Source organism: Ixodes scapularis, unplaced genomic scaffold (assembly GCF_016920785.2).
Source record: "Ixodes scapularis isolate PalLabHiFi unplaced genomic scaffold, ASM1692078v2 PGA_scaffold13__105_contigs__length_92229423, whole genome shotgun sequence".
In the NCBI taxonomy this organism is placed as follows: Eukaryota; Metazoa; Arthropoda; class Arachnida; order Ixodida; family Ixodidae; genus Ixodes; species Ixodes scapularis.
Genome location: NW_024609839.1, coordinates 26,744,291 through 26,762,787, shown reverse-complemented (window position 1 = coordinate 26,762,787; position 18,497 = coordinate 26,744,291).

Here is an 18,497-nt window from a genome sequence, read left to right as displayed (position 1 = left end):
GAACGATCTGCTAAACTGGATACTGTATTAAGCTGGGTTCTTCATTAGGCTCACATTTTAAAAAGCGAAACCTCGCATTGAAAAATCCCTTATAAACTCATACAGCAAGGCTTACATGAAGGCATTTCCTGTGTGCTTGTTTGTAGGAAGGCCTACAGGAAGGCATTTTCTGTATACATTGTTGTGGGTGTCACGCTGGAAGGCGTTTCCAGTAATCGTTTATACAAAACGTTTTGCTAAAAAAATATATATATATATTTTTATAGCGATGCTGCATGTGACTCGCAGGTGAGATTTTCTCGTGTCCGTCGACAGAAAACTCACGCACGCGCCTTATCACCGTTCGCACACGCCTTATCGTTTATCATGTGGTTTTGACACTTGTTTCAACAAGAAAACCGCAAAACAAGTGTCAAAACAACGTGATAGATTATAAAGAGCACGCGAACGATAATAAGCGCGTCGCACCCCCGCATACGTTTCGCGGTAAAGGTTGCGGTTGCATAAGCTGCCGCGGCAACGGCAGAGTACGAAGTGTGGAGTGACGTTACTAGCCCCGCTAATAATGCGAAGCAGGTAGCATTCCCCGCATGCGTTTCTCGGTAAAGATTAGTTTTGCGTAAGCTGCCGCGGCAAGGGCAGCGTACGAAGTCTTTCATATATATAAAAAAAGTTTTTGTAAAGTGCATTTACTTTTCTTTCGTCAATCATTTGGTATAGACCTTCTTGCTGTTTAGAAACATGAGCTGCCGCTTGCTTCCGAAGCGACTTCTGGTCGCACCTTCTTTGCAAGTACAGTGCTAGAAAGCATAAATGCTACACGGACAACGAAGTTGAAGATTTAACGACGGCCTTCGGCAGTACTCTATTACATCTTGGAGGAGGCAAGTTGGTCTGCAAGAATACTTGAAACATTTTAACAGATTTCGCAATTGTTCGTTCTTTTGGCGTTCACCTGGAAAATTGGTGGTTAAACGTTTCTTCGACATTTCAAGCATCGGCGTTAAGGTGGCCTTTGTTCATTCAGTTTTATAAAACGGAAGTTTCATGGCACGTAGAAGACTGAAGCACTACCCGGTGACGTTTGCCATAGAAAAAAAAAAGAAGTTTATAGTGCAGTGGGCGATCGTTGGAGCTTATACCGCAGCTTCGCTGTTCAACCATCTTTACAGCGTAAATTGGAGCCTTATCTTCTTTTTTTTTTCCACAGGACGTTTTACAGGAAAGTATTTTGTATAGATGTGCATATAGAAATTCGAAAAAAACCTGGTCTCTACAAAGTCGCTCAAGTATATTTTCACATTTATGCATATAATTCTTCAATTCACTTGTTTTCAGTTGAGATCCGACACAAAAAAAAACAAAAATAAAAAAAAAAAACAAATTAAGTATAGAGCGGGTTATTAACGCTGTGGAGTAGCCAGTAACGCCTCCGCTTCGCACCCAGCGGACCCGGGTTCGATTCCCACGGGCGCCGGACTTTTTTTAATGATTGAGCAACATCGACGACGGCGGCCCTACATGGCCAACTACAACAACACCAGCAACTACTGTAACATAAACAAGGGGCATCATTTCCACTGGTGGAAGAAGCCCATCACAGATGTCGCTGTCAAATACGTTCGGTGTGCTCATACAGCCTTACTCATGATGTCATAAGCAGGTGGGGATGTCATTTGCAGGTCTGAATATCTATATACAAGATCCCATATGCAGGTATGGGCCCTGTATACCTATACATGATCCTGTATCCAATAAGACCACATAACATTTTTACAGGATCCCATAGCAGGGAAATATACAAGTGCTTTTACTAGTAACACGACTTTTCTTTGAGCTAGTTGGTTTTTACTAGACATGTTTAAAATAGCGCAAACTTGACAAGGACAACAAAGGCACACGTACAACAGGACTGGCGCTTACTTCCAACTAAGTTTATTTTATCATCCAACCAAGGAATATATACCATCGCCAGTGATATAAAAACACAACATCTTTTTTGTTTTTGTGTTTTTATGTTTGCTGGCGATGGTATATATTGCTTGGTTGGATGATGAAATAAACTTAGTTGGAAGTAAGCGCCTGTCCTGTGGTACGTGTGCCTTCTTTGTTGTCCTTGTCAAGTTTGCGCTATTTTAATCATGGCTTTTACTAGGGCTGTTTGCTAGAACAGTGTTCCACGTCTGTTACCTCTCAAAACACTCGTGATTTGGCTCACCCACCTAGTTCGGCGAGACGTTCCTTTTCGCGCCATCTCCTAGTCTCTCTACAAGCAGCTCACAACTGAACAGGAGGCGGCGCCACGCAGCGGAAAATGCGTGAAGGAGAGAAGTGGGAGCTACCGGTTATCCAAGTGCGCAGAGAAAACTGTAGCGGCCTGGCGGCAGACATGTGACCCAGAGAAAAGGGGATTAAAAGGATGCCTTCGGGATTTGCGGAAAACAGGAGCGAAAAGAGGGAAGAATTGTGTGGAGGGGAAAGTAAAGGATACTTTCGCTATTCCTCCGTGCTTCCAATTTCAGGTCCGTTCCCTCTTTTTCACTCCCCCCCCCCTCTCCAGATTCCTAGGGGTCGGCTAGCAGCCCGAGCATCTCCCTAGAAAGCCGCTCATCAAACTGTCATTTATAAACCAGACATACAGACGTGTTGGGTGTAGAAAGAAGGTACGATATAAATGGAATGAAAAGCGGAACAAGAAAAGGAGCGGTTCTGTACCGGATTGTTTCTTTTGTGCCCACTTTTATTCGCCTAACTGCCTCGCTGGCGCTATTACTCTTTTTTTTTTTCTTCCCTAAATCGAAAGGCGAATGAAAGTCCACTCCGCAAGTTCAGACCTAGGGGGAACAGTGACGGTGGAGTAGTGAAAGTTTACCCTTTGCTCACTTTTCTATTCACTGCTGGCTCATTTTGTATTGCGAGCAGTTTTTTTTTTATTTCAGGTTAGCTCCTCTCCGAATCTGGGTGTCAGTTCTTAGATTCAATCCGATGATTTGTCACAAGAAATGCTCGTAGTTTGCGAGTCACAAGCGGGATATCGTTTGTCAAGCTTTAGATCCTTAGTTGAGCGAACGTTAGTAACTTTACTTTAAGTGCGCAGATAATAACAAATTAAAGAGGTGACGTGCTCCATTACGCATCGAAACAGACTTGTCATCAAGAGTAACAGTTAAACGTACTCTAAAATTTTAATTTTTTCGACTTTATTCTGCACGTGGAGTCTAAAAGGGGAGCCTTAACAGGTACAGGAGATGGGTCTGAGCATCCATCTCTATGCAACTTGTGGTTAATGTGCCTTTTCCAACTCTTAACTCGGAAGGATAACCCAATAGTCAAGGTTTCCGAGAAAAAAAAATAATTTACGTGGACAGAAGATAAACACGCAAAGGCCGACTGTACGCAGGAACTCCTTGCAGCGGATGCATGGGAGGAGAACCGTTGGTTCTGATGGCTCCATTTTGTAGGAACGGGCGCGTTCTCCCGATGTCTACGACCGTACCTTGACGATCTCGTAATTTGAGCCCACACCTTTGGATCGCCGAGCTTGCACTTCACACAGGAAACGCTAATGGAGTATTCACAAACCGTTCTGTCACCTGTATACCAGAGAGTCGGGTCGTTCAGTCTTTCTTGTGGCTCAAACGAGGCCGTGGACTTCAAGAAATAGAAAAATATATACCTCAAGGGATACTTTTTTTCTACTATAATTTATTAGACGCGTTTCAACGAACAAGGAACGAACGGCCAAGATGTTGCTGCTCTGGACCGAGAAGAAACTGCATAGGTGGAGCTTCATCCTACACGTGATCACTCCCTCTCACCGCGCCGCTCCTTCTCCTCTCCTTTACTTGCGCTCCGTATCTCGGTTCAACTCTAAGCTGAGACTACAGTGGAAGCTACGTCCTCATTGGATCAGTCATACGTCTCTCTTTCGCCACGTCGTCAGGTGGTTGAGGTTCATGTTCAGGTGGTAAGTGGGAGGTGGCTGATTGGTCCAGTGGGCACGTAGCTCCCACCGTAGCCTCAGCTTAAGGGTGAACGGAGTATCATTTATTTGATTATTTGGCGCTTATATCGCCTGGTGGACATTGAAGTAGAGGGGACGGAAATAATTATACAAAAGTGGACATATAGTGCAACAAACGATAAAGAATAACAAATCAACACCGGAGAAACAGGCCGATATATACTACAATATTATGAGAACACGGTCAACAGCATGCACAGGCAGAAGAAAATAAACCGTCCAAACCGACTACAATAACATGATTTCATCAAAAAAGGATTGAACGTCAGGAAGCTCTACCAGTGATTCGGGCTGCACGTTCCAGTCACTAATTGTTTTGGGGGGAAAATGAATGTTTTAGAACGTCAGTACGTGCAAAAAAATGAATATTTTAGAACGTCTGTACGCGTATAGCTAACTCGTGAAGTTGGCCACACGCTTCAACTTTTGGTTATCTTGCGAAGACTGCACGAGTTAGGTGTGTCTGGAGCTGGGACTGGTGCAGTTGAAGTTCAAGTGGTATGGCGTGACCTTTTGTAACTATAGTCGAGCCCCTCCGCTGCGACGTTCTCCTCGTCAACTAAGGCTGCTTCTACTTGTTTGAGGTTTCTAACCACGCTGTGGACACTCATGGGAGCAACTGCAGGTGCAGACAAAAGTACAAAACCGCGCCACAAATGCAAGAACCAAATTTGAATGTGCGTAAAAGATGCCACTTCCGCAGTCGAAACAACTGCAAGCTCATGGCGAACAACGCAGACTAGGTACTGAAATGCACCACACCAAAGAATAGACAAGAGACTTGTTGCAAAACGTGCAGAGCCGAAAGGAATGCCGGGAATAGCCTGTACAAAACCGGTTGTTGCAAACAGCGGAGGCGACTGGAGAAACGCCGGCGAGCGGATGAGAACAAGCGAGCAATTGCTCCGCCCTCTCTTTCTCTCTCTATTTTTCTCTCTTTCTTTCTCGCTCCCTCGCACTCGCTTCTTGAAATGTCACGTGGTATATGTTTGGGGGAAAGAAGGGGGGGGGGGGGCCTGTGGGACTCAGCGCGCGATGTTTGGAGATAATTGCAAATGAATATCGCCTAAAAAAAAGTCCAACCTGCAACATTGTGGATCTCGACGGACGTCGGCGCATGATAGTTAGCAAACTAAAAGCTTAACTTTACTGAATAACTGTGCCAATATTCGTCTTAGTTGGTCCATTCTAAACAGATATTTGCATCCTTAGTCGACTAGTTCATCGAGCTCAAACGTGAATCGAGTGGCTTTCAGACTAAGCGATGGGCATTTATGACAAACTCTGCTACCTAAACCATTGTCCGAATCTTCTCGGTGCCGCAGCTAACTTCCCTCCGGGGGATCATCCCTGAAACAACACTGCGAAAGTTGCATTAACAAATTAATAAGATCGAGCAAAACGACCACTAAGTACGAAATTGTGAGCCCAAGCTATTAATGTTGAAAAGAAAACTAAACAAAAACACTATTCTCCTCCCCATAGGGAAATATGGGTGCCACATTTTCCCTTGAAGGGACGTCTACCGCAGCGAAAGTCAGTTCGAAGGCACAGACATTCGAGCGAAGAATAAATTTTGCGAGAATGCTAAAAACAGAGACCCCTTGTGTGTGTCTATGTGTGTATCTTTCTTTTTCTCTTTATTACTTTACACACATTTACCCCTCACGTTTGGCGAAAGGGGTCGGAAACGGCAGCAAAGAAAACAGCACGACGACGGAGGAGACACCGGGGGAGGGGAAGCAGACGGCGTAACAGCTGTCCGTTTCCGAAGATCCATTAGCGAGATGCTTAAAAGGATATTAAAATCCGCGCGGCAGCGCCCCCTCACCCCGTTTCTACCCTGATCCTTTCCAGGAGTGTTTGGGCGTTTCTTCGGTGTTTGGAGAAGCGTGGACCCCTCGCTTGCATCTCGTGCCGGCGCAGAGATTGATTTGAGTTCGCAGACGGGAGAAAATTGTACGCTGCTGCATGTTACTCGTTTTGCGTAGCATCGTCTCTGAACTTTTGGATTCTAAACTCGTTTCTAGAATTCGTATTTTTCTTTCGTATCGAGTGTAATTTCGCGAACTTTTCGCTAAGTGATGAACTATGTATACTATTCGCAGTTATATTAACATGCAGTTTTTGTTCTGCTGTTCGTATATAAATGTTTCGTTTTCTTAAGGTTTTTTGGGGGGACTTTGGGGTTGATATCTCTCTTTTTGTATGTACAGATAAAACAATGCCTACACGTTTGGTCGTTCTGGCAAACGGGTTTAAATGCGGTAGGTTTATAGAGAGAGTGGTGCTCTTAGTTCGGGTGGTGCCTAGGACACGATGACTTTTATTCTTTCAGTGGCCGGGGTGGGTGATGCTCTTAATCCAGGTGGTACCTAGGGCAGGATTTTGAATGGAAACAGCTTAAGACACGCACGAGGGTCTCTTAGTGACGCTGCGCGCGCTTCCTTTCAGCACCACCCGCATACAAAGCTTTCAAGCGAAATTGTCCTTTCCGCCCCTCTCCACTTCGCGCGCTTTCTCGCACTACCTGCTTCTGCGCCTCCCATTCCTGCGTGCTGGGTCCGCATCCCAGACCGCAGCGCGCTCGCTCGGCTTTCACGCCGTTGACCGGGGTTGACCCAATACCGTTTAGTGATTCCGGACTGACCGACCTACGCATTTCGTGATTACGCAACTTGTGAGTTTGGTTGGCCCTATAAAACTACCGTTTTAAAACAGCTTTAAAGGCCTATACGTCTTGAACGTACGCCAACATTGGGGTGAGACCCCAAAAGGTCATGCTTAAACTTGCGCTTGTAGACTATTCCAAGAATCGCCTTCTTTACCCTGCGTTCTGAGCATGCACTTAAGCTCTCTTTTGGAACATATCAGACGCCGCGCCTGCCTCCACGCCCAATGAATCGGAATTTTTGCCAAGGCTAAAAACGCTGGAAATGGGCTATTAAGTGGTGGCGCGAGATAACCGTTACCGAGACAAAAAAAAATATTTCGATATCATTTTTTTTTTCGAAATGGTTGATATTGTGGCGCGCCTTTAGGCGATGCCATATTGAGTGCAGGTAATTACAAAAATTAACAATTTTTTAATTAAACCTCATTTCCCGCAAAGGCAAAATCTTTCAAAGAAAAACCGCGCACACGTTTTCCGCCAGTTCAGAAGCAAAGTCTATATATTTTTTTAGATTAATAAAAAAAGACCGAATATTATATTTTTTATAAAAAAAAATATCTTGAACTTTTTCTCTCTTTCATGAATGATATTTGTTCTTGTTTTTATTTTGAAATTACGTGCTAACCTTAGGGCACCTTCACTGATTGACCTTTATGGGCGGTCAGGGCGAAAAGCAATTTTTTCTGAACGTAAGAAACAAAGATAAAAAACTAAACTTTTTATTTTTTTAGCTCCCTTTTGAAGACAGTTCTTCGTCAAAACTAAAGCTGTTCTGGTCCCGTTTTTTTTTTTTTCCTCCTTTTGTACCGTGAAACAAAAAAATACTACATTTTTTTTTTACAGACGACTGTAGCATCGATACTGAAGCTGTTCCGTTCGCGTTTGTTTTTCGTTTTTGTCAAATATATATTTTTTTCCACGCACACTAACTCTTCCCGTTTCCTTGTCTAGTGCTGTGTGTGGAACGGCTGCTCTCCCGACGGTTTGTTTCTGCATCTCGCTCAAAGCGCTTACGATCGGCATCGCGGGTTACATTTGCATGCGACCACGTGACGATGAGCTCGATTACCCCCCTCCACCTCCTTCCCGCCCCCTTTATCGTGTGCAGCCGTTGCTTCCAAAGTTGTCGTCGCTCTACCCCAACCCTGCCCGCTGCCTTCCACTTCCTTTCTGACTTTGCTGTTTTCTTTATTATTTTTTCTTCTCCTATCACATTCGTCCGAATTTGCGTTCTTTTCTGCATAGCCTCTGGGTTGCCGTTAGCTTCGCCCTCTGCTTTCACCTTACAACAATCCTCTCATCTTCTTAATGTCATCATCGGTGCCAGATTGTTGCCGTTTGGTGTGGCGTGCTGTATCCCGTAAGGTTGCCTCCCTTTTTGTTTAAAAGTATTTCTTGCTCTTTTTTTTTTTTCTTTTTTGTCTGCACTCCTTTCGTTTTGTATTGGGGGAAAGCTGTGTGGTTCTGATGTGTAGTTTTTGCTACTGATTCGTTCCTGTATATTTTATTGTTGTTCTATGCCTTCTTTAGACAGGACTTTTTTTTGAAGAGGGACTGAAAAGCTCGGAAAATTCAACTTACGAGAAAAGTGAATTGATACTTTGTTCCTGCGTTCTCAATTTCTTTTTTTCTTTCTTTTTTTCTTCAGGGAGGGATTAGGAGAAATGTCGGTATCGTTCACAAAACCGGTTTCGTGTATTCTCGGCGGTTTTGCAATTCACACATTCTGTTCCACTTTTTCTTTTTCTGTAGTGAATATTTGTTTTCTGGGTAACACTCTCCTATCCAATACACACAAAAAAGTCTCTATTTAGGATATTTGCAAAAGAAGATATATATATATATATATAAATATATATATATATATATATATATATATATATATATATATATATATATATATATATATATATTCATTTTTTTTGTAGGAAGAGGGTGAGAGGTAGAAGGCGTGAAGAGGAAGTTCGATTCCAAGCTGTGTATGCGTGTCTCCATCTGTTTGCACGCACATGTGCGCATTCCAAAGAATGTGGGCCGTCTCGCATTTGCCTAACTGCGGAGCATTTTATCTGCGGTTGCGCGTGCACTTTCTCTGTTTTTATTGTTATGTGTATGTGCATATTGAGATTCATCTGCACTCGGGACGTTGTGGGGAGGCAACCGATTTCGCTCTGAGAGCTCTAACTCGACTGACGCTGCTCTTCACGACCAAAAATAGGGTTGTAGCACGGAAATACCACGAAAGCTGTTCCACTGCACATTTGCATGTTTTGTGAGATGTGTTCTTCCTGATTCCAACCGTCGTCTGCGTCTCAACGTTTTGTAGCGCTTTTTTTCTGTTTTTGTATGTGAATCGTTTTTTGGTTAGTTGCTTCGGATTTTGTGAAGGCGTTGCTTGTGACGTCGCATGACTTCAATTTCCCCGCTAGATTTAGCCGGAAAATTGACGTCATGTAGCCTCAACACCAATTCAGCTTCCCCGCTAAATTTAGCGGGAAACATGACGTCACCTGACCGTATCACGTGACCTCAAGAGAAATTCAGTTTCTCCGCTAGATTTAGCGGAGAAATTGATGTCACGTGACCCCCACGCCAATTCAGTGTCCCCGCTAAATTTAGCGGGTAAAATGATGCCCCATTATTCAAGTCACGTGATTTATTCACAAATTCAATTCTCCCGCTAAATTTAGCGGGAAAAAATCATGAGCCATTCCACCCTGTGGAGGTGGATGACCAGCAACGCTGTTTGGCACACGACACAGACGTGACACAGAATTTCGAACAAAGGTAGAAACTACCGCTGCCCCGAGGAACTGGACGAAAGTAGACACGCGCGACGGGACTGCCACCACGGGAGAGCGGAAGGAAACGGGGCATGCAAGCGCTTGAAACAACAACAAAAAAGCCGCGAAAAAAAATTTTTTTTTTATTGGTGGGGGGGGGGGGGGGGCACATAAAACATTTACGGAACCCTAGCCATAAACAGCTTCGCTGTAGAATTCACGTAACGTGACATGATGTCGGGTGACCTATACTCAAATACAGTTTCCAACTAGATTTAGAAGTAAAATTGACACGCGACTGGCCGCTGCCCGTCTTTCCCCATACTCAGTGGACACAGGCTCAGAGTATCGCTAAATGTTGGTGATGCAAGTAGGTTTCACGTATCCAATTTTTTCTCTTCTTGGTCAATTTTTTTTTTTTATTTGTCGGAGCGTTTCATATATGCGTGCATGCACGCAAGGTTCGGGAAGTGATCGCGTTCAGTACACGTTATTGCTGCTTGAAGTTAGCCAATCCCAGTGGGCGTCTGGTGTTCCCACCGTAGATGAGAAATTTAGCTGGTGAGGTATACCTGCAATTCGGGGCCTTTGACGGCCATCCGTTTTGAGGAGAAAATGTGGTAAAGCTTCGTGGCTAAGACCATTGATGTGCGGAGGCAGCATTTGAACTACATTACTAATCTCACCCCTCCTACTTGCCCATCGGTGAAGGCCACTTTACGTTACTTGGTTGTTACACCTGTAGTAGTTATACTCGATATCAACACAAGTAATGTTTAGTTGTAAGTCACGCAGTTGTCTGTCAGTTCTCTTCTACTCTCTACGTGTCGTTTCGCTGTTTGAACCTTTAGGAATTAATTACCAACTAGCCGAGTCATTAATATTATCCATCAGGTTATTTTGATTCATGTCAACCCGTGGTTCGCACTACCTAGATTTTTTTTAATCATGTTTTTACACTTTAGATTTGATTACCTTATCGTACTAAACTACGTTCGATCGTCTGTCCTCTACAAAACAGCAATAACGTGTCCAAATAGGCCATAGTGCGGTCAGAGGTTCTCCATACTTCGTCACAACATCACCGAGGCTTTTCATTTGACAACTACTAGCATCCAGCATTGTCAAGGTATTGATATAGCTCTCTTGTTTCTAATTTCAGAGTCCGTGACGTCACCGGAAGTGGATTCAGATCGCCAAAGCAGACAGGAACCCGACAAAAAAGGTCAGTGCTTTATTATATTTTTTTTTGTAAGATAGAGTTTCCCTTGAATTTTTTTTCTTCTTTTCTTACGGTTGAAAACACGAAGATTTGATTACCTACTGGAAGCAGCTTAAAGAAATGCTGAACCGAAATCTGGATTCCCCAAAACACGCAGCAAAAGCGTGCAATGCGATGATACAAACACCAAAACATCACTCATACAGCGATATCTCGAACGGGTGACCATATTTTTCAACAAAAGAGGCGCATTTGGCAGGAATGTTGACGTGAAGTTTCTCCGAGGAGGAGAGGGAACGGCCTCGCGTCTTCTCCACCTCACGGCCTCGAGGGGGCGAAGCGAAACGAGGAAGAAACTAGGTATCTTGACGGTCACGCACCTCGTCGGCCTGGTTCAATCTCGACTTCTTTTTCCAAAAATACGACCGTCCATTTGAGATATCGCCTTACAACTAGTGTTGTAGGGATTGTAGCGTCCCGCCTACATCTCCCAGCATAGTTTTCTTTGAAATCCAAATTTCGGTTCATCATCCCTTTAAGCGTGCCTTTTACCTGGATTGCCCGAACGAGAACTGAACGCCCTCCTGCCCTGGAGCTTTTAACAACCTGTGGCGCCCTCATTTTGGGCAGTGCCCCCCTCTCTCACCGCGGCTCGCCTCTCGTCGTTCGTCGTTCGACGCGACGGACGGCTGCTATGGGAACTGCAGTGTATTTCATAAAATACGTACGTTTCGAAGCGCAGCGTCTGGGTGGCGTTCCACCGTACCGTATAAAACAAACAGTTTTGAAGTGAAGATCTAGATGGCGCTTCAAACGGCGGGTGGCGAACTGAAGTGAGTGAAGGGGGGTAGAGGGTACCCTCCTCCGCGGGCGTTAAACAACTAAGGTAATCTAGCAACGTTGGTACAAGCTCACCTGGTTGGGCCTGGCCCTACTTATAATACGCCAGCAAAGCTTCTTTCTTTTTGTGTGTGTGTGTGTGTGTTGTGTTGGAGAACGAAAACCTACCTTTGGGCATTTGAAATCGGCTAGATTCAACGCCGCATGATAATTGAGAGTGCCAAGTTCATGCCACCACCACTAGAGTACGCGTCTCTGATCTGTGGGTGGTGACGTCAAAACATCAGGCGTCCCGACGCTTTTTTTTAGATTTTGTTTTTAAAGTATTATTTTGGAACGCGTGAAGCGACCTTTCTTGGCCTACGCTCTTAGCGTCTTAAGGCTGAACTCCATGGAGCGAATTATATGACGAATAACAAACGAACTTCGACCGACGTCAGGCTCGCTTTGCGCGAGCCATAGCAGCCGCTGTGCGCAGAGCAAAAGCCGCCGGGCAACATTCGTCGATTTTTCGCAGCATATTCCCCACATGGAGTCCAGTCTGTCTATGCTGGAACGCCAACTACATGATAAAGAAAACTGCATTGGGCACCGATTGGCTATTCTCTGGGGTCACGTGACATGACGTTGAAATGTAGTTTTTCCCTATGCAGTTCGAGCTATGCTCGTAAAATGATGCACTTGGCGGTGACGTCAAAATGTCGTCACGATGCACTTAGACGATGCAGTTAACTGAGTGGTCGAGACGAAGCCAGGGGGGCTATGTTGCGCTTTTTGCACTCCCAGGAGACTTGGAAGAGGGAAGTGGCGTAAACGACTAGATCAAACGCAGATTGGATGTTGACAGAAGAAAACAAAGTCAACATCCAATCTGCATTTGCTGCGTTGTTGACGTCACTTCCTTCTCCCTAGTCTCCTGGGAGTGCAAAAAGCGCAACATAGCCCCCCTGCATCGTAAAAGATGGCGACCCTAACATATGCATCTCTACTGTTGGGTTCGCCAGCGGTTCGAGTTCTTAAAGATCACCGGGATGCTTTCGAGACGAGCGATGCGAGGTTTGTGGGCGAATACCGGCTGACCAAAGGGGTGACTCGCTGGCTGTGCAACCAGCTTCGCGGAAAGCTCCAGCGTCTGCCAGACTTTGTCAGTATATAGGATGCTATGGCACGCGTCTTGCGGCGTGATTCGGTCTTTGGCGTTCTGATCACCTAAAGGTCTCAATCATATTGGGTGCATAGTGATAATAAGATTTTCGGAGCTAGCGACCCCCTGTGGTCTTTAAAGCTGCGAGTGCCTCTACCTCAAAGAATGTTCAGAACGCCGCCAAGAAGGAGAGTTTGCCGCGCTTCAGAATCGTCTGCGGTCGTCGCCGTCCATTAGTTTCTTCTCATCGCGTCGCTGGAGCGACCTGAGAAACTATACCTAAAGAAGGCACGCCCGCGAGTGCGCGCGCCATCCCCTTAAAAATGGAGATAAGTTCCGGCCGCTCGGTCGTCATCAACCTGCTTTATGAATAAACATGCGAGTGCAACCTCCCCCGTTTTCCATCCACTGAAAGCGTCGTCACTAAGCTGTCTCTTGCGTTTCCCCCACGCCGACCGTATCGCTGCTCGACCGATGCTCGTCGCGAGGCGCGCAGACGTCAACAAAAACAAACGAGTGTCAACAAGTCTCCTCGGAGCGGCTTGTTTATCGAGCTGTTGGGGGAGGCCGTTTGTCGCCGGCCCTTTGTTTACCGCCCGTTTGGCCCCCAGAACGCTTTGTCACTGTCCCTTTCTCTCTCTCTCTCGCTCCGCGACGTCGGCGGACTTTTTCGCTAAACTCGTGGCTCGCGTTCCGCTTCGCACGTACTCGTGATGGATTTGGAGGCGAGCGCACAAGCGCGAGCGCGCTGATATGCAAATGCCGCAGTAGGTATGCTGTCTCCTCTCGTGCTTTCGCCCTCCTCCTTCCTTTTTTCGGGTTTGCTGCTCGCCTCTCTCTTTCTGTCGTCCGGCCCAATCTGCGGAAATAATTGGCTTCGTTCTTATCGCCACCGCTCCACGGCGCTCGCGGCGTTTTCGAAACTGGTTGTCGCGTCGATTGCAAACGCCACGCAGTCTTTTTTTTTTTTTTTTTAATGTAGCCGTTTATTGCAATTTGTTTAATCTAAGTTACGTCGTCCGTGCAGATCGCGCGCCTAAATGAACGGGTCGATACCGCTAAAATCTTATAAATCTGGCGGTGGCTTGCGCCACCTCGCGGATTGCAATAGAATCCCCGCAGAAGTGCTCGCACGAAGCGCGTCTATCAAACATCTCCGCAATATTTTTCAGGCCAACCTTCTGACTCCGTGACTTTATGGAGCAAATATGCGGCGAAGAACCCACGAACTTTGCCCAGTGACGCGTTAGCTTTGCGCGGGGCGCCACAGCCATCACCAGGGGCCCTATGTTGCGCTTTTTTGGATTCCCACGGCAACTAGAAAGAGGGAAGTGATGTCAACAAAGCAGCAAACGCATATTGAATGTTCTATGGTAAGGGTCGCTGATGACGAATTTTCGCAGAAGGAAACGATGCTCACTTTCTGCGTTTGCTGCGTTGTTGACGTCACTTCTCTCTCCCTTGTCGCCGTTGCAATCCAAAGAGCGCTACATAGGGCCCCAGCTTTTCTGGCACCACGCGCAGAGCAAACGCCGCCGGGCGAAATTCATCACTTTTTTTTCGCTCTCGTTCCACATAGGCTCCGGTTCAACCTGAACTTACATGAAAAAAATAAAGTTCCGCTTAGCAGGAGAAGCCGTATTCCACATTCTTCGTAATTCATACAGAACAGTCATTTAGATGATCTTAAATACTTCGTAGTTTGCACGGAGCAGTGTTGCGGATAATCAATATTACTAAACGATCAATGTAAAAAAAAACACATTCTGGAAGTTGTATTTGGAGCAGACTGGCACTTAAGTGGAACAACTATACACGTAGAACCTACGTTTTTCATATAAAAAAAAAAGTAAAAATGAAGCGAATCTGAGAACTGCCGTTCCACATATAATCCCCGGTCCACACGAAAATTTTACTTGTTCTCGAAAGATAAAGTTGAACCTTAATTTAACTGGAACCTAAGTGGAACCGGTTTAAAAGTCACCTATGAGAACGGCAGGGAGGTCCTTCGGTTGTCCCGCCTCCAGCGTGAGCTTCCTGCCTTCGATAATGCTCCAGCGTCTCGTGTGCCTCGAGCGTGCACTCGCAGCCAAAGCAAGGCGGAAGGCAACGCCCGCATGCTGGAAGCCGGGCATTCAAAACAGACACTCGGTCATTCTCATGCTCTCAATGGCCATATTGACTTCAATTATAAAAAATAGAGCTGCGCAGATTGAGCACAGTGATGCTATAAGAATGCCTAAGAACTCGAAAGGAGTCTAAAGCTGCAGAAGGTACGTACTGCGAAAGCCCGACATACCGTCGAACATGCAGTATTAATTTTCTTGCGCGGGAAAGGTTATCAAGCCTAGAACAACGACTGAAATTAGAGTGCTAATACCTTAATTGAGAGTAACATTTCCACGCACTGAATAGTCGGGTGTCGAAACTTCTTCCGTCTGCAGTTGTTGTGGTAAAGCTCTCTTCCGGGCAGGGAATACAAGTAGTGCGGCACAGACATGGTGCCGTGTCGTCCGACGAACTGCGACGACGAATACGCCACGATGGCCTGTCGCCACTACAAGAAAAATCGACCAATCCTAACAACCGAGCTTCGATTTCTGACGAGCATGTTCTACCATCGCCAGCATCTGACGCGAAGGTCTAAGTAATAAGGTGGCCAACGAGGCGTCATTAGGCACGGCAACTGTAGCAGCCAGCGTCAGGTCGCAGCAGTGGAATGAGAATAAGATGGAGAGACTGTATTACAGATTCTCTTTAAAGAGAGCCTGTATTACAGAGTGTTTCTAATTGCTCGATTCAGGTCACATGGTGTATGGGCCGCGATTGGAATGCGAGCTGCGAGGAGGTGGCAAAAGCTTTGATCTTCTGCAAACGTCTTCGCATTGTCGCCTGCTTTTTTCTCCTCACTACGTGATAACGCGGGGCATGCGCTCTTGCGATTAGTATCCCCAAGAAGCGTCCGATGCTCATACAGATCGAAAAGTCCAGAAGTGGCTATCGGTAGTATTGTATTACTGCGTGACGAAGAACGTCAATAGTCCTCTCAATAAATGTGAGGCTTGAAGAAAAACGCTACTGGACTTCTCTATAATTATCAAATAACAATCTAAGACATATAGAAAAGCGGTAGAAATTCTCCAAAGAAACTATTGACAATAAGCTTTCGAAACACTATCGATGTCATAATATCGAGAAAACTATGGCTAAAGGATATCGATAGTGAAATGTTAATGTTTTTATTGACATGTTGTCGAAAGTATTTTGATGATGTAGATTCCTTTCCGAGAGTCTGCATTTTTTTTTTGTTATTCTATAGGCAGAGTTTAATCCAGCAAAGGAAAGCCCTTTTGTTGCTCATGATAAGTCAACTACGCATCGCAGAAATCCGAAACCCTGCTTTATGATGCCAGCGATGGTGATGAAATGGGGAAGTATGAGGACACTACTTTACACAGAAAAAAATATAAGGGTAGTGTTTCTTTCAATCAAACAGTTTGCGAGAAAACAAGGAAACAACGTTGCCTTTCGGAAACACAAGCTGTTTTCACTAAAATAATGACCCAATGCCAATAATATTGTTATTAGATTATAGAAAGCTTTCGTTTTTATTTTTTTATTGTTGATCCAGTCAACATTATGTTCCAAAATGTATTCTATTTGTAGAATGGAAAAAAAAAAATCTGTCACAGAAAACTGACCGTGTTGGCTTAGTAGACAAAACTTTGTTTCTGGTGATATTCATATGAAGTGCAAACAACAAAGCCTCTGATACAATTATTGACTTCAGAACATTTATCTATGCATTATATCTTACAGCTCACCGTTTTAAAAATATGAGAAAATAAAACCCAACATAAAGTGGCAACATATATCGGCAAACAAACCTCCTTTGTCAACAACTAATTTCGATTTTCGAAAAGTCCCTAAAATATTCATCAGCAAAAAAAAAAAAAAAAATTATGATCTCCAGCAGAGTGCCAATTTTCACCTGCCAGTGGTCAGGAGTATGAATGTTAATCTGTGAGAATCGAACAATAAAAGGAACGCAAGCATGAAACAAAGTTGTGAAAACATGAGAAGTAGAGAAACGCCATTTCTGTTTTATCCTTAAATTATTTGTACAAGAACTCAACTTTATGTTTAGTTTACTTTCGATTTTATCTTTTTCCCAGATCCCCGCGTTGTCTGCCCGTACGTATCCGTCATAATTGTTTTTCTGTGTTGTGCTTTCATTTCCGTAACATTCGATAGTTTTCTGAAAGTTGACTTTCGATTATATCGATAATGAACCAAGAGCCAGCTATCGATAGTACATCCATAGTCGACCATCTCTAGTATCGGTAGTCAATCGAGAGCCAATCATCGATAGTATTATCAATATTACTCAAGAACGTACATCGATAGCCCACTATCAATGGTTTTCAACACCATCGATAATTTTTGTGAAAATAAAAAAACACTATTTATGTCGACTATCGATGGTCGAATTTTCGATAGGTCTGCATCACTACCTTGCAGCCAGCCGGCGTGAGTGTCGTCTGCTGAAGAAGAGAGAGAGAGAGAGAAAGATCGCCCATACTCGCAACGTAGAAAAAGTCTATAAACACCGCGAGGCTGAGAATCTGGCGTCTAAAAATAAAGATGCATGATACACGGCAATAAAAATAAAGCTCGCAATCTAAAAAAAAAAAAAAAAAAATGACTAATCTACGCGACTTTTCTCCACGCTCCCTCGTCCAAGAACAAACAGTGCACGTAATTAGATCCCCCTGCTTACACAAAACTGAAAATGACGCTCCCGAAGCATCCCCCACGCAGATTTTCCAAGTAGATAAGTCGGCTTTGTGCCCATCACTCTATTCTTTCTCGTGGGAGCATGTGCGCGCTTTCCTAAAAGCTAATCTCAGGTACGCTTAAAGCGTACGCTCACGGCAATGCTTTTTGTTTAACCGGGCCGCACAAAGTCCCTCCAACGCACTTCGTCATCGACAGGTAAACGTGCCAAGTCCCGCAACTTCCAGCTACGGTCATTAATATTTTCGTATAGCTCATGGTAGTGGTTTTGTCCTTCTCACTGCCGTTGTTGCGCTTTTCTGTATTGCGCTTACTGGTTCTGTACTCCGTTCCTTCCATGAGCTGACAGTGCAGTGGGAACTGCGTGCTTCCAGGACCAATCGGCCGCCTCCCTCTCGCCACACGTCCCACCATAAAGGAGCCAAAGCCTGCGTACTAAAATTTCGACGTCATCCCAGTGAGATCGAGCGAAGACACCAATTGGATACGAGTGCTGCGTTATTTCTCGGCAGGGATCGTGTCCAATCAACGTGTCGATGGACTCTCGGCATCGGGCTCGGCTCCCATGCGGAGAGCAAGTTCGTCTGCTTCTTTTGCAGATGTTGTGGCAACGTCATAAAGACGCCGAGCTCTGATTAGCTCTCATTGAAGGATGGTGGGTAGACCTCAAAGCAAGCTGCCTTGACTGCACTATCCTTCAATTGGAGCCAATCAGCGCTGGGTGTTCTGACGTCGATACAACCCCTGCAAAGGAAGCAGACGAACTTGCTCTCCGCATTGCTCGCGTTTGCTTCATATGCGACAGTGATGTCGTTTTATAGAAGAGGAAAGCGTCCGCGGGGCTCGATCATTTTATACTACGCTCACCACCTCAGCTGAGGCAGAGGTGGAAGCTTTACGTCCTCGTTGGACCAGTCGTACGCTTCTCTTTTGTGACGTTATCACGCTCCCGGCCATACCCGCGCGCGGAGTGCCGGGTCAGGTGATAGGAGGGAGGCGGCTGATTGTTACGG